General features: G+C 40.4%; 1 protein-coding gene and 1 pseudogene across 2 annotated transcripts in view; both read right to left on the bottom strand.

Annotated features, from left to right (window-relative positions):
* The window catches only part of PIBF1 (progesterone immunomodulatory binding factor 1), a 227,173-nt gene that overhangs the window by 146,291 nt on the left and 68,349 nt on the right, over window positions 1-12,533 (bottom strand). The window lies entirely within an intron of this gene.
* Window positions 8,735-10,249, bottom strand: LOC308653781 (protein crumbs homolog 3-like; annotated as a pseudogene). The gene has a single exon. The product of its transcript is annotated as a protein crumbs homolog 3-like (transcript).

The raw sequence follows: 12,533 nt of genomic DNA, 5'->3' as shown, positions 1-12,533 counted from the left end.
TTAGGCAGATGCTCTAATCCTGAGCTATACCCTGTACCATTTACTAATCTTTGAAGGTGGTAGTTCTAGTCAGGCTTTCATTTTGCACCCAAAATACCTGAGGGATAAGATGTGGCTCCATATGGGATAGGCCACCATACAACTGCAGAAAGATTCTATTAGCACTATCTTAGAGTACACAGGTAGAGCTCTTAAGAATTTCTTCTATACAGTATTTACCCCACTGTACTACTCACTTGAAATGCAGGACTCATATTCTCCATTCTCTTCATTTTGATCCTGGCTACATTGTATCATGACCAATATTCCTTGAAATTTATGATCTTACATTGGATATTTCCTGAATGTGTAATGGAGATAAAAGTTCCTTCCACATTTTATTACTTTTGTCCATATTATGTAGGCATGGAGAATGTCATAAAAATGATCTTACAGAATCTTCATTTCTATAAATCTTCCATTATCTGAACTTGGCATTTTAGTATTTGTGTAAAAAAAGAAAAAAAATCTTTCACAAACCATAGATCAGAGTTTCCTAGCTTATGATATTATGCAAAAACCAGCTAACTTACAATTATTACTCTGTTAACTACTGAGAATGAGAAAAGGGAATCTCAAAATGAGGTATGTAACAGGCTTAAGGTGCTTAGTTTTTTTAATGAAAGTTTATTTAAAGTGCAAAAATTTGAAAAGAACTACCCCCATTATGTTCTGGGATCACTGTGAAATTGAGATTTAACAAATCTGATTTAATTAATGAGTGATTAAAAAAAATCAAGTAAAAATCCTGAAAACATTTAACTAGTAATATCTTTCAAAGTTCATCTACTGTTTAATATTCTTTGGAAACTGATATTTAATTTGATTTAAATTTGTCATTTAATTATATTGTTATTTCACATTCTCCCATGTGCCAATAAAGATATTTTTAATCTTTAAAAAATCTTATTGATACATTATAATTATACATTATAATGGGATTCATTATGCATATTCATACATGCATAAAACATAATCTAATCAATCTTATTCCCCATTATCTTCCCTTTCTTACTCTTCTTCTCTCCCCTTTATCCACTTGTTCAACTTTCTAATGATATTATTTTTAAATTTTTAGTCAGTGCATATATATAATATATAGAATGTGTATACATATAATACACACACACACATATATTAAGAATTTATTGTGGTTTACTCATACATGGGCATAGCATAATTTGGTAGATTTGGTTCCCCAGTATTTCCCCATGCCCTCTCTCCTCCCTCCTTCTCTATCCCGTTCTTCTACTCTATTAGTATCTCTTCTATTTTTGTGAGATTCCCTCTATCTCTTTTTAAAAATTTCTTTCGCTGTCTCTCTTCTGCAGATGAGAGAAAAATTCCAATCCTTTCTTTCTCAGTCTGGCTTATTTTACTTAGCAGGATGTTCTACAGTTCCGTCCATTTGATAGCAAATGACATAATTTCATTCTTCTTTATGGCTAAGTAAAACTCCACTGTGGATATACAGTACATTTTCTTTCATTATAGTTCTTTAAACTCTAGACAGAGAAATCAGGTAAAAGAAAGAAATTAAAAGGATACAAATAGGAAAACAAGTCAAATTATCTATTTGTTGATGACTGGGCCTACATTCAAAAAAACTCAAGATATATAAGACTCAAAAAACCCCAGAAGACTGGGAGAGTTGATAACAAATTCAGCAAATTAGAATAATTCAAGATTAACATGCAAAAATCAATTGCTTTCCTATACTCCAATAATGAATCTGCTGAGAAAAAAAAATCAGGAAACAATTTCATTCACAATAGCCTCAAAAATCAAAATGAAACAAACAAACTTGGGAATAAATCTAAGAAGGGAAAAGACCTTTATAATGAAAATTATAAAACACTGAAGAAACAAATTTCAGAAGACCTCAGAAGATGGAAAGACCTCCTATGTTCTTGGATAAGCAGAATTAATATTGTTAAAATGGCCATAACTAAAAGTAATCTAGAGATTCAATATGATCCCCATCAAACTACCAATGACATTTCTTATACAACTTGAAAAATACAGTAATAAAATTCATTTGGAAGAATAAAAGACCCAGTATAGCCAAAGAAATACTGAGCAATAAGAGCAATATGAGAGTTATCACAATATCTGATATCAAATTATACTACAGAGCCACAGTAACAAAAACAGCATGGTACTGGCATAAAAACAGACATGAAGACCAATGGAAAAGACTAGAAGACAAAGCGGCAAATTCATGTAGACACAGTCATTTGATATTGGTGACAAAGGTGCCAAAAGCATATGCTGGAGAAAAGATAGTCTTTTAACAATTGGTGCTAGGAAAGCTGGATATCCATATGTAGAACAATGAAACTAGATCCCGCTCGCCCTGACAAAAATCAACTCCAAGTAGCTGAAAGACCTGGGAATTGACTAGAAACACTGCAACAGTCAGAAGAAAACATGAAATTAATACTCCAACATATTGACACAGGCACCAGCTTCTTTAATAAGACACTTAAAATTCAAGAAATAAAATCAAGAATCAGTAAGTGAGATGGCATCAAACTAAAAAGATTCTGCATGGCAAAGGAAACAATTAAGAATAGGAACAGAGACTCTGCAGAATGGGAGAAAATTTTTGCCAGTTACTTTTCCAACAGGAGATTAATAGTCAGAATACACAAAGTACTCAGAAAACTTAATATCAAACAAACAAACTATTCAATAAATGGGCAAATAAACTAAACTTAAGACATTTCTCAAAAGAACAAATGCAAATGGCCAAAAAACATATGAAAAAATAATCAACATCCTTAGCAACTGGGGAAATGCAAATCAATACTATACTGAGATTTTTTTTGTGGGGGTGGGGGTATAACCAGGAATTAAACTCAGGGGCCCTTTACTACTGACCCACATCCCCAGTCTTATTTTGTATTTTATTTAGAGAAAGGGTCTCACTGAGTTGCTCAGTGCCTTGCCTCTGCTGATGCTGGCTTTGAACTTGAGATCCTCATGCCTCAGCCTCCTGAGTGGCTGGGATTACAGGTATGCGCCACTGTGCCCTGCTACACTGAGATTTCATCTCACTCTATTTAGAATGGCAATCATCAAGATACAAATAAATGCTGGCAAGGATGTGAGGATAAAGGTACCTACCTTATTGGTAGGACTGAAAATTGGCACAACCGCTTTGGATAGCAGCACAGAGGTTCCTCAAAAGAATAGGAATAGAAACACCATATGACCCAGCTATCCCACTTTTTGGTGGTATTTATACAAAAGAACTAAAATCAACATACTAAAGAACTAAAAGCATGTATATCAATGTTTATAGCAGCATAATTCACAGTAGCCAAATATGGAAAAAATGTTTTTTTTTCAATCTTAATAAAATGTTTTTCTTAAATTGTGATTTCTTCTATAATTTATACTTTCCTCTAGAGGTTCTAGTAAACACCTCAAAAAAGAGAAATAAAATGTAGTTGGTTAAGATTTATAGTTAACTAATATGGATTTTTTTCACCATTTCTTTTTATAAATGCTTATCTGTTTAACAGATAGAAGGTTGTATTCTTGGTAGGTTGCATTCAAGCTTTCTGATATTTAGTTTCTGGAATCATTCCTCTTCAACATTTCAGAGAATAAGGACATAATGTATGTTTCCAGATTTCTGGCCCTTTTTCTGATAAAAATGTTTGAACAAGATAACTGACATTTTTCCTGCTGTTACTTCCTAACGTTCTTTCAAACCTTAGGGTACCCAAGGCATTAGCCTTAGAGAAACAGTTTACTTCTTTGAGATTGCTGGTAGGGCACCAAGGAGACAAAGTGATAGATAATAATAACCAGCATCACTTACAATTTACAAAGTGTTTTCAAAACCGTTGTTATACACTAATTCTGAAATGCATAATTGAGAAAAGGACACACAAGGAAAATTTGGACAGCAGCTTTGTAAAAAAGTATAAATTCTGCTAGGCATGGCAATAAGCTGCCCAGCAGCTCAGTAGGCTGAGGCAGGAGGATCTTGAGTTCACTTTGCCTCGGCAAAGGTGAGGTACTATGCAATTCAGTGAAACCCTATCTCTAAATAAAATACAAGATAGGACTGTGGCTGTGGCTCAGTGATTGAGTGCCCCTGGGTTCAATCCCCAGTACAAAAAAAAAAAAAAAAAAAAAAAGTACAAATTTCAGTGGGCCTCTGCAGTATCCTTATTTATTAGGAGTGGTAAGGTGTGGTAAGGGGATGGAACATGTCTTCTAAAACAAAACATATCCAGGTGTCTAAAAATTCATCTAGATTTGGGAACTACTGGTGTAAAAAAATGAGGAAGAGTCTAACATTCTTGAGTACTCTTTTCAGCAAAGTGTCTTCACAATGGAAAAATTTTAAGTCAAAATCAAAGCAAAAATTCCAGGGAAATAAAATTGATAAATATTTATTGAGAATTACCTATACCACAAAACACTGACTAGAAGGCTTACCAGATAAGCAAAGATAGGGAAGCAAAAGTTTCTGACTTCAAAGAGCTAACACATGAGAGGGGGAGACTTGTAAATAAGCACACGATTATAATATAATGTTAGAAAACAGAGAAGACCTTGAAGTATTTCTGAAGGGATGCTAAGGTCTCAGAAGTTGTATGTGATTACTGAGTTCAATCTTAAAAAAAGAATGGGCATCTATAGAGTAGACCAATGGCCAGATATGTGAGCAAGGGAAACGGTCATTTTTAGCAAAAAACAGAATTAAGGGTGTGAACAGAAAGTACCAGACAATTATAGAATGGCAAGAGATAACTTGCATGGACTACATGGGAGACAGACAAAATAAAAATGAGTCTGGAAAGATGGAAAGTACTGCAAATGACTTTAAAAGCTAAGCTGGTTCTCACTCTGTTGAATGACATGATCAGAGTTCTCAGTTACTTTTACAGAATGATGATGAAAATAGACAGATGAAACTCTAATCGGGGAGTTTAGAGACTTTATAGTAGGTTCAAGCAACTCAGTGAGACCCTGTCTCCAAATAAAATATGAAATAGGGCTGGGGATGTGGATCGATGTTTGAGTGCCCTGAGTTCAATCCCTGTTACTCTCCCATGCCTACCCCACAGAAAAGAATTAGGAATTTCTGTATTCAAAACAAATATGATGTAAATTACTTTACATAATCATGAAAACTAGCAATTTATGGATAAATTATCAGAATTTTTTTATTAAGTAAAACAAAGTTTGGATATGATGCTTTTATATCAAATCTCAATATCCTTCATTCCATTAAATCAAATCACACAAACATTTCCTTGCTTGCTGAAGAAGGCAGCAGATAAAAAGACAGATAAGCAAAGATGAACATATATAGAAATATGAAAAAAGGCAGAAAAATAGCACATTGAAATTGTTCTCTTGTAGGTAAAGCATTAAATGGAAATTTAGGACAGTTGGTTTCTATGCCAACTTTTACACTAGCTCATTGTGATATAAAAGTCACTTTACTCACCTACTCTCCTATGGTCTTTCACTTTTGTCTTCTACTAGCAAAAAAATAGGACAAAAATTCTACCACTGCCAGAGAAATTGGGGGTACTGAACACATAACTTTAATCAATATTCATTTAAAATCATTATGGACTAAAAATTACTTCAAAATACATGCCAAAATACAGGATACATATTTTTTAAAAATGTGTAACTAAAAAAATGACTATTAAAATTAATTGAGTTGCAAACTTATACTGTAGGTTCAAATATAGGCCTCTCATGTAGGTTCCCACAGATATAACAGTGTATTCAACTTACTTACTCTACTACTCACACTGACTGAATTTTAAAACTTCCTCTTTTTGGTAGAAAAGAATTCTCACAGCATACCCAGGGATTCAATTCAATAGAACAAAAGCTAGTAAAGTTCAGTTCATGTTCAGGAAAGCTGGGTATTTGTTCTTAACAATAAAAAAAATTTTGAGTTAGGAATTGGAACATACATATGCCATTTATATGCCTAATGAAAGGCCTTTACTTTGAGGAAAATTAAAAATCCTTGAGTAAAAAGCCATTTCATTCATGTTTGAAAATGGCACACTGCTTCCTTGCACTTCTCTTTATACTTATACAGGTAATTCTCACCCAAAAGAATTTCACTGAATTAAATATATACATACATATGTATATATAGTCACATACCATGTATAAACCCATTTATTTTGCCATGCTGGGGGTTGAACCTAGGGCCTTGAACATGCTAAGCTGACTCTAACACTGAGCTACACTCTCTGCCCATATATATTTACATATAATGTCCTTTTCAAAAATCCCTTCTAGGTGTGTTTTTTTTTTTTTTTTGAAAGAACAGGAAAAGTGAGATCTTTTAAAGAATACCTCAAAATTAGCTTAGGTTCATCATTCGTGTTATATGGTAATTTAACCAGTGTATCAGCTCTTCTAAGCTGTTGTCACAGATAGTATCCAGATCAAAAGGGTCTTCAAACTCATCCAGCTCCCATTTGATGCTTCATTCCAAGCATGTTCCCACTGAATGCCTGGCTAACTTATACCTGAATACTTGTACTGATTAGATGCTAGACAGTTTGAAAAATCCTACTGAAAAGTTTTTCTTTACTCTTTCTTGTACTGTGGTCCCAATTCTACTACTTTAGGTGTTGCCAAGTAAGAAATTATATTTAGCTCTTCTAAATATAATTTTTTTAGAGTTATAATCTAGCACTCACAGGACATCTTTAAATCTTCCCACAGTTTTGGTCAGTTTCCTCTCGAGATTTTCTAGTTTAAAGCTTGAGTGCCCAGATTTCAGCATAATATTGTAGATAAAGGTAGAACTTCTTTTTTTTTTCCCTTTTTTTACATGTTAATTGGATTAATTTAACCCCACAATAGTCCTCAATAGGGTCCGTGATTATGCTCATTTATAGAGGTGGGGGAATTGGCCAGCAGCACAGCCGGGGTGGGAGCGGGGCCTGGGGCCCAGCCCTAGTATAGAGGCCCCAAGATCCCAAGTCTCTCCTTTGGCAAACTTCTTCCACAGAAAGGTGGTGGTGCTGTCCTGCATTCAGTCAAAGCCAAAACCCAACCAGCTGTTAGGATCATGTACAGCTCGGTGAGCTGGGCAGGATAGGCCAGACTGCTGGGGTGACGAGGGGGAGGGGACCGAGGATGTTTTGAGGCTCCAAGGGCAATGGGTCACTTACCCCTGACAGGCATGTCCTGCGAAGGCCTTCATCAGAGCTGATGCAGCAGCCAAGCTAGGAACAGTCCTCCCGCTCTCATGTCCCCTCCAGCAGGCTCGGCTGGGTCAGAATCACTTCTTGCCCATTTAAAATTGACAGCCAAAGATTCACTGGTGACTCTTGTCCTCAGAGGAAACATCCCAGCTTCTGCCCTTCTCTTTTTGTCCAAAGCCTGAAAGTTTCCTGGGGCTTAAAATTGTCCATCAGGAGGCTCCCTGAGGACCACAACCCTCACCAGCCGCTCAGATTGCCTGCAGCAGCGCCTGCCTATCACCCAGCACTTTGGACAGGTAAGGATGTGCTTCCCAGGTGCACACCTGGAATTATCATCAAATCCTCCAACCCGTCCCCAGTCTCTGCCTGAACATCTCACCTCACGCCTCACGCCTCACATACACCAAAATTTGGTGCTCACTTCAAACACACCCTCCTCCAGAAAGCCCCAGCACCCTGATTCTGCAGCTCCACATCACTGCCCTCTCCACATCTGTCCTTTGTAGAACAGACCCTTCCGCCCCAGCAGGAGACTTAAGCCGGAAGAGGGACTTTCTGAGCTCCTGGGGGAAAGGTAAGACTCAAAGGGGACCAAGGTTGGAAGTGGAAGACTAGGATAGATCAGAAGGCTCTCCAAACATTAGAGCAGACCAACAAGGGCTGAGGTCTCAGGAAACTTGGGGTGCCCTTTCTCACCCAGGACACCTCCCCTGAGCCCTGAGGATGCCCAAGGTCCATGGGCAGAAGAAGTTCTGGACAGCAACTTTTTGGGGTCTGGAGAAGAACTGGATTTGCTGACCAAGATTCTAGACAGTTTGAGTGTACAAACTAGGAGCATGGGCAGCCTGAGGCCAACCCAGAGCTTAGACTGCTGTCACGGAGGGACCTGGCCAGCTGCTTCAGCCTGGTGAGAGAGCAGAGCCCCCACCCCCCCACCCAATCTTTCCTCAACTGCCTGTACAACCTGCCAGCTCTTTCTCATCAGAAGGTCAGCAACCTGCTCTCTCCTCCTATGCCCCACTCAGCCTGACCTACCAGGAAGAACAAGATGGCAACCAGATGAAGAGAAACTACCAGAGCCCCAGCCCCTGTACCTGCCTGCAGACCTGTCATCCCTTCAAAACACACCGTCTTTGGAAATGACATGCTCCTCAAAGAACCCCAATTCCCAGCTGCTCTCAGGCTCCAGCCAAGAAATCATCTCTCTATCCCAGCTTTCAACAGCTTCTACAGACACAAGCAGTCCAGGGGACCCTGAGTCCTCTCCTCTTACTGAGCCCTCAACCCTTCATCTCTCCCCTCTTCAAAAGGCAACTGAGCATCCTAGAGCCTGGGAGATTCCTTGCATCAGGCTCTCCGAGGCAAACACGCAGCCCAGCCCTCCAAAAAGTCCCCAACTTCTAGCCCCCATAGAGCCTAACTTTGATACTGTCAGGACATCCCAGTCCCTTGAGTCTTCCCCAGACCCCAGTTTTCCAAAGAATCCCAGAACCCAGCCTCCCAAGGTCCTGCTAGAACATGCTCACTTCCAGTTCCCGGGGGATGCAGGAATCCCCAACACCCTTGCCTCACCCACCAGCGATTGGCAAGAGTCCCAGGCTAGGAAGAGGCCACGAGTTGCTGATCTTAACTTAAGAAGTGTTTTGAGGGTTAAGGATCAGGGTGTGGAGGAGACCCTGGATCCTCAATAAAGCCACAAGAGCCCAAAGCTGGTCTGTCCTGGTGAGTTTAGGGGGGCCTACTCTCTGATCCAAAACCCACCTACCCCCCACCCACCCTCCAGGGCTAGCCCTTCTGGCTCCTAGGTGCACCTAAAAGCCTCTCTCTTCCAGGAAGCCCCCTCACACCCCTAGGATCCCCGTAACCTTATAACTCACCACTACCTTCATCTCTCCATCTAGGCTAATGTTCCCACCAACCCAAACAAGCTTTATTACATGTCACTACCAACTTTACATAAATGTATAAAACGTGAGCAGAGCCCCCCCTCGCCACCCCGCCCCCAGGAACCAAGTCTCTGAAGCACCTTCTTCCCTTCTATTCTCAAGCACTGGGTGAGTCTGATTGCCTGGAGAGGACACCCCTTCCTCAAGGTCACACAGCAGGGAAGGGAGATGGTGGAAGGGAGGGACCTAGATGGGCAGGACGCCCTGCACCTTCTCCTTGGAGTCCTGGGGGGGCTTGAGCATCCGCTGCGTGAGAGAACTGAAAGAAAGGATTGGGGCTTGTTGGGCCTGCTGCAGGGGAGAGTACACAGCACAGTGAAAGGAAGACGGTGCAGCAAGCGGGAGTGGCCGGCCTCCCAGCTGCATGCAGAGTCCAGCAGAGGCAGCATGCTGCACAGCCACCAGGCCAGCGCCCCCCAGTGCCCCTGAGTCATCAGAGCTGGTGACTCAGTGGCGGCTGCTCTGTGCGCGGGGGTGTTGGGCAGTCCTGGGCAGAGCGGGCAGCTGCAGCTGTCCACAGCCTACAGATGAGCCGCTCCTCCGGAGGCAACTTGAGATTGGGGGGCGGTGGCACGCGGGCACCCACCTGCTCCTCGCTGCTGGGCCGGTAGGTGCCCTCTGTCTGCCGCTTCTCCCAAAGTTTCTATACCAGTAGCGCCAGCCCCACGGCCAGGAGCAAGGCGGCCAGGATGGAGAAAACCACGATGATAGAAGTAATGGCCTCCTGAGACAGACCCTCACTGGGGCTGGGGACAGAGGGCGTGATAGTGCCAGTATCCGAAGGGTTCAGTGCTGTGGTAGCGTGCCCCCAGGCTCAGCCCAAGAGGGCCAGCAGCAACTGCAGGCCGAGCGCCAAGAGCAGCTCCAGGGCTGGGGTCGCCATGGGCTGGGCGACGGATTGGCGGCGCCGGGCCCCGGCTTCACGCGCTTGACGCTTCTACCGCATCTTGGGCACAGGGCACCTGGCCAGATGTCTCTGACCTCACACAGGTTCCCTGTCCCGGTCCCTCACCCGAACCCTGGGTCAGTCCGCTGGTCGCTTGCTCTGATCCCACCAGCCTAAAGGTAGAATTCTATTACTCCATGACAATACTTCCATACTGAAACCATCCAAGTCATCTCCCCATTTCACTGCTGACTCTATAAAACTACTGTAGGTTTTTTAGACCCAAGTGCATATTCTTACATTTTTTTTGAATTAAAAGTCATTCAGCTCATTAATTCTGCCAGGAAAGATCCTTATTCTGTTATTCAATTTATTTGTTATTCTTCTCTGTTTTATATCAAATTTGTTAAATGTGTGTTTGTTTTTTTTTTTTGGTTATTCTTTTTGTAGGCTGGAAATCGAACTCCGGGCCTCATGAATGCTAGGCAAGTTCTCTATCACTGAGCTACACCTGAGCACAAATTTTAGTTTTATGTGTTATTTAAATCACAAATTAGAAGCCAGATACAGTGGTATATGCCTTTAGTCCCAACTACTTGAGAGAATGAGGAAGGATTGCTTGAACTCAGGAGTTTGAGGCCAGCCTGGGCAACAGAGCAAGATTCTGTCTCAAAAAAGAAAAGGTCTTTTACTTATAAAAATTAAAAGAAACATTGAGCTTAATTTCAGAAGTTTATTAGTATGTGAAAGACATATAGAAACACCTGTATTATTTTAGCAACACTTATGTTATTTCAAAATAAAAAGGTTAGAAAAAGCACACACCTATAATCCCAGTGACTTGGTAGGCTGAGATAGGACAATTGCAAGTTTAAGGCCAGCCTTAACAACTTAGTGAGGCCCTAGGCAACTTAGTGAGACCCTGTCTCAAAATAAAAAATAAAAAGAACTGGGGATATAGCTCAGTGGTAAACTGACTCTGGGTTATAATCCCAGGACTCATCCTCTTTCCCCCCAAAAAGTTAGAAAAACAAGAAAGAAAGCTATTTTGTTGGCTGCATGTAGTCAAACCATGTGAGATAATGATATTTAGCTTAATGCTAATCAGTGATCTTCCTTTTTTTTTTTTTTTGGTACTAGGGATTAAACCCAGGAGTGTTATAATACTGAGTTACATCCCATACCCAGTCATTTTGTTTGCTTGTTTTTGTTTTTTTGAGACAGGGTTTTGCTAAGCTGGTGAGGCTGGCCTCCACCTTGAGATCATTGTGCTTCAGCCTCCAGAGGTGATGGGATTATAAGCATGTGCTATGGCATCCAGCTTGCGATTTTCCTTTTAATAAAGCTATTAAAAATAAACATGCTTTGAGAGGGAGGGGGGAAACGCTGGTGAATGATACTGGCCAAATTATTGTTAGACTGTGTTCATTTACAAACATGTAACAACAAATCCCATCATCATATACAACTATAATGCACAAATAAAAAAATGTGGAAAGAGAAACAAAACCAAAGAACAGTAAGTAAGTATTCTCTAGGATCCAAAATTCTACTACCCTAATAGAAAAAAGTAACCTACATTTTCACAAATACATTCATTTCTGAAAAAAATCCTTTTGTATTGCTAAAACCATATAATTCTCTGTTGCCCTCTTTATGACACACGTATATTTTACATATGAATTTTGAAAAATGAACTGGAAGTGTATAATGATCCCACCACTTCAGAGTTAAAGTTTCATAGGTTCTTTTAAACTAAAACACTTACCTCACCTGTGAGTGGCAATTCCAATTCTAGGTATTTGTACAAGAGAAATAAAAATATGCTCACAAAAATGTTGTATGAGAACGCTCACAGCAGCTTTTCAATGGTAGCTATAAACAAGGAACAATTGTAGTGTCCGATGACAGGTAAAAACAATAAAACTGGTATGTTCACAATTAGCAATAATAACTACTGATACAGTAACAAAAAAAAGAAAAAGATAATGTTAAATCAAAGAAGCCAGACACAAAGAGTATAATTTGCAAGGTTCTATTTACTTTTTGTCCAAGAACAAAACTGAGTTAATAGTGATAGAAATTATAAAGTGGTTGCCTCTTGAGGGGTAGTGGATAAGTGCCGCAGTCTGGCTGGGCACAAATCACGAGCCACTGAAGTAGGAACAAACTTTATTTCTGAACTCTACCAGCACACTCCATACACGCTCCTGGGAAAACTCCTGAACGCCACCCGGCTCGTCCAGGAACCAGCAACCGGAAATATCCCTCCTCCGGCACTTCCCCAACCAATGGGAATTCTCCGGGAAACCCCGCAAGAGCTCAACTGAAACTCAACGGGAACTCTGCAAGAACTTGCTGGCATCACCTCTCAACCACTACTTCTGGCAAAAATGCCATACGTCATCCCTACTCGGCTGTGGCCCTCAACAGATAAGGTGGGCTGAA

Source organism: Spermophilus citellus, assembly GCF_964194105.1.
Source record: "Spermophilus citellus genome assembly, chromosome: 1".
In the NCBI taxonomy this organism is placed as follows: Eukaryota; Metazoa; Chordata; class Mammalia; order Rodentia; family Sciuridae; genus Spermophilus; species Spermophilus citellus.
The sequence above is the reverse complement of the archived record's forward strand: the minus strand, read 5'-3'. Positions and strand labels throughout refer to the sequence as shown.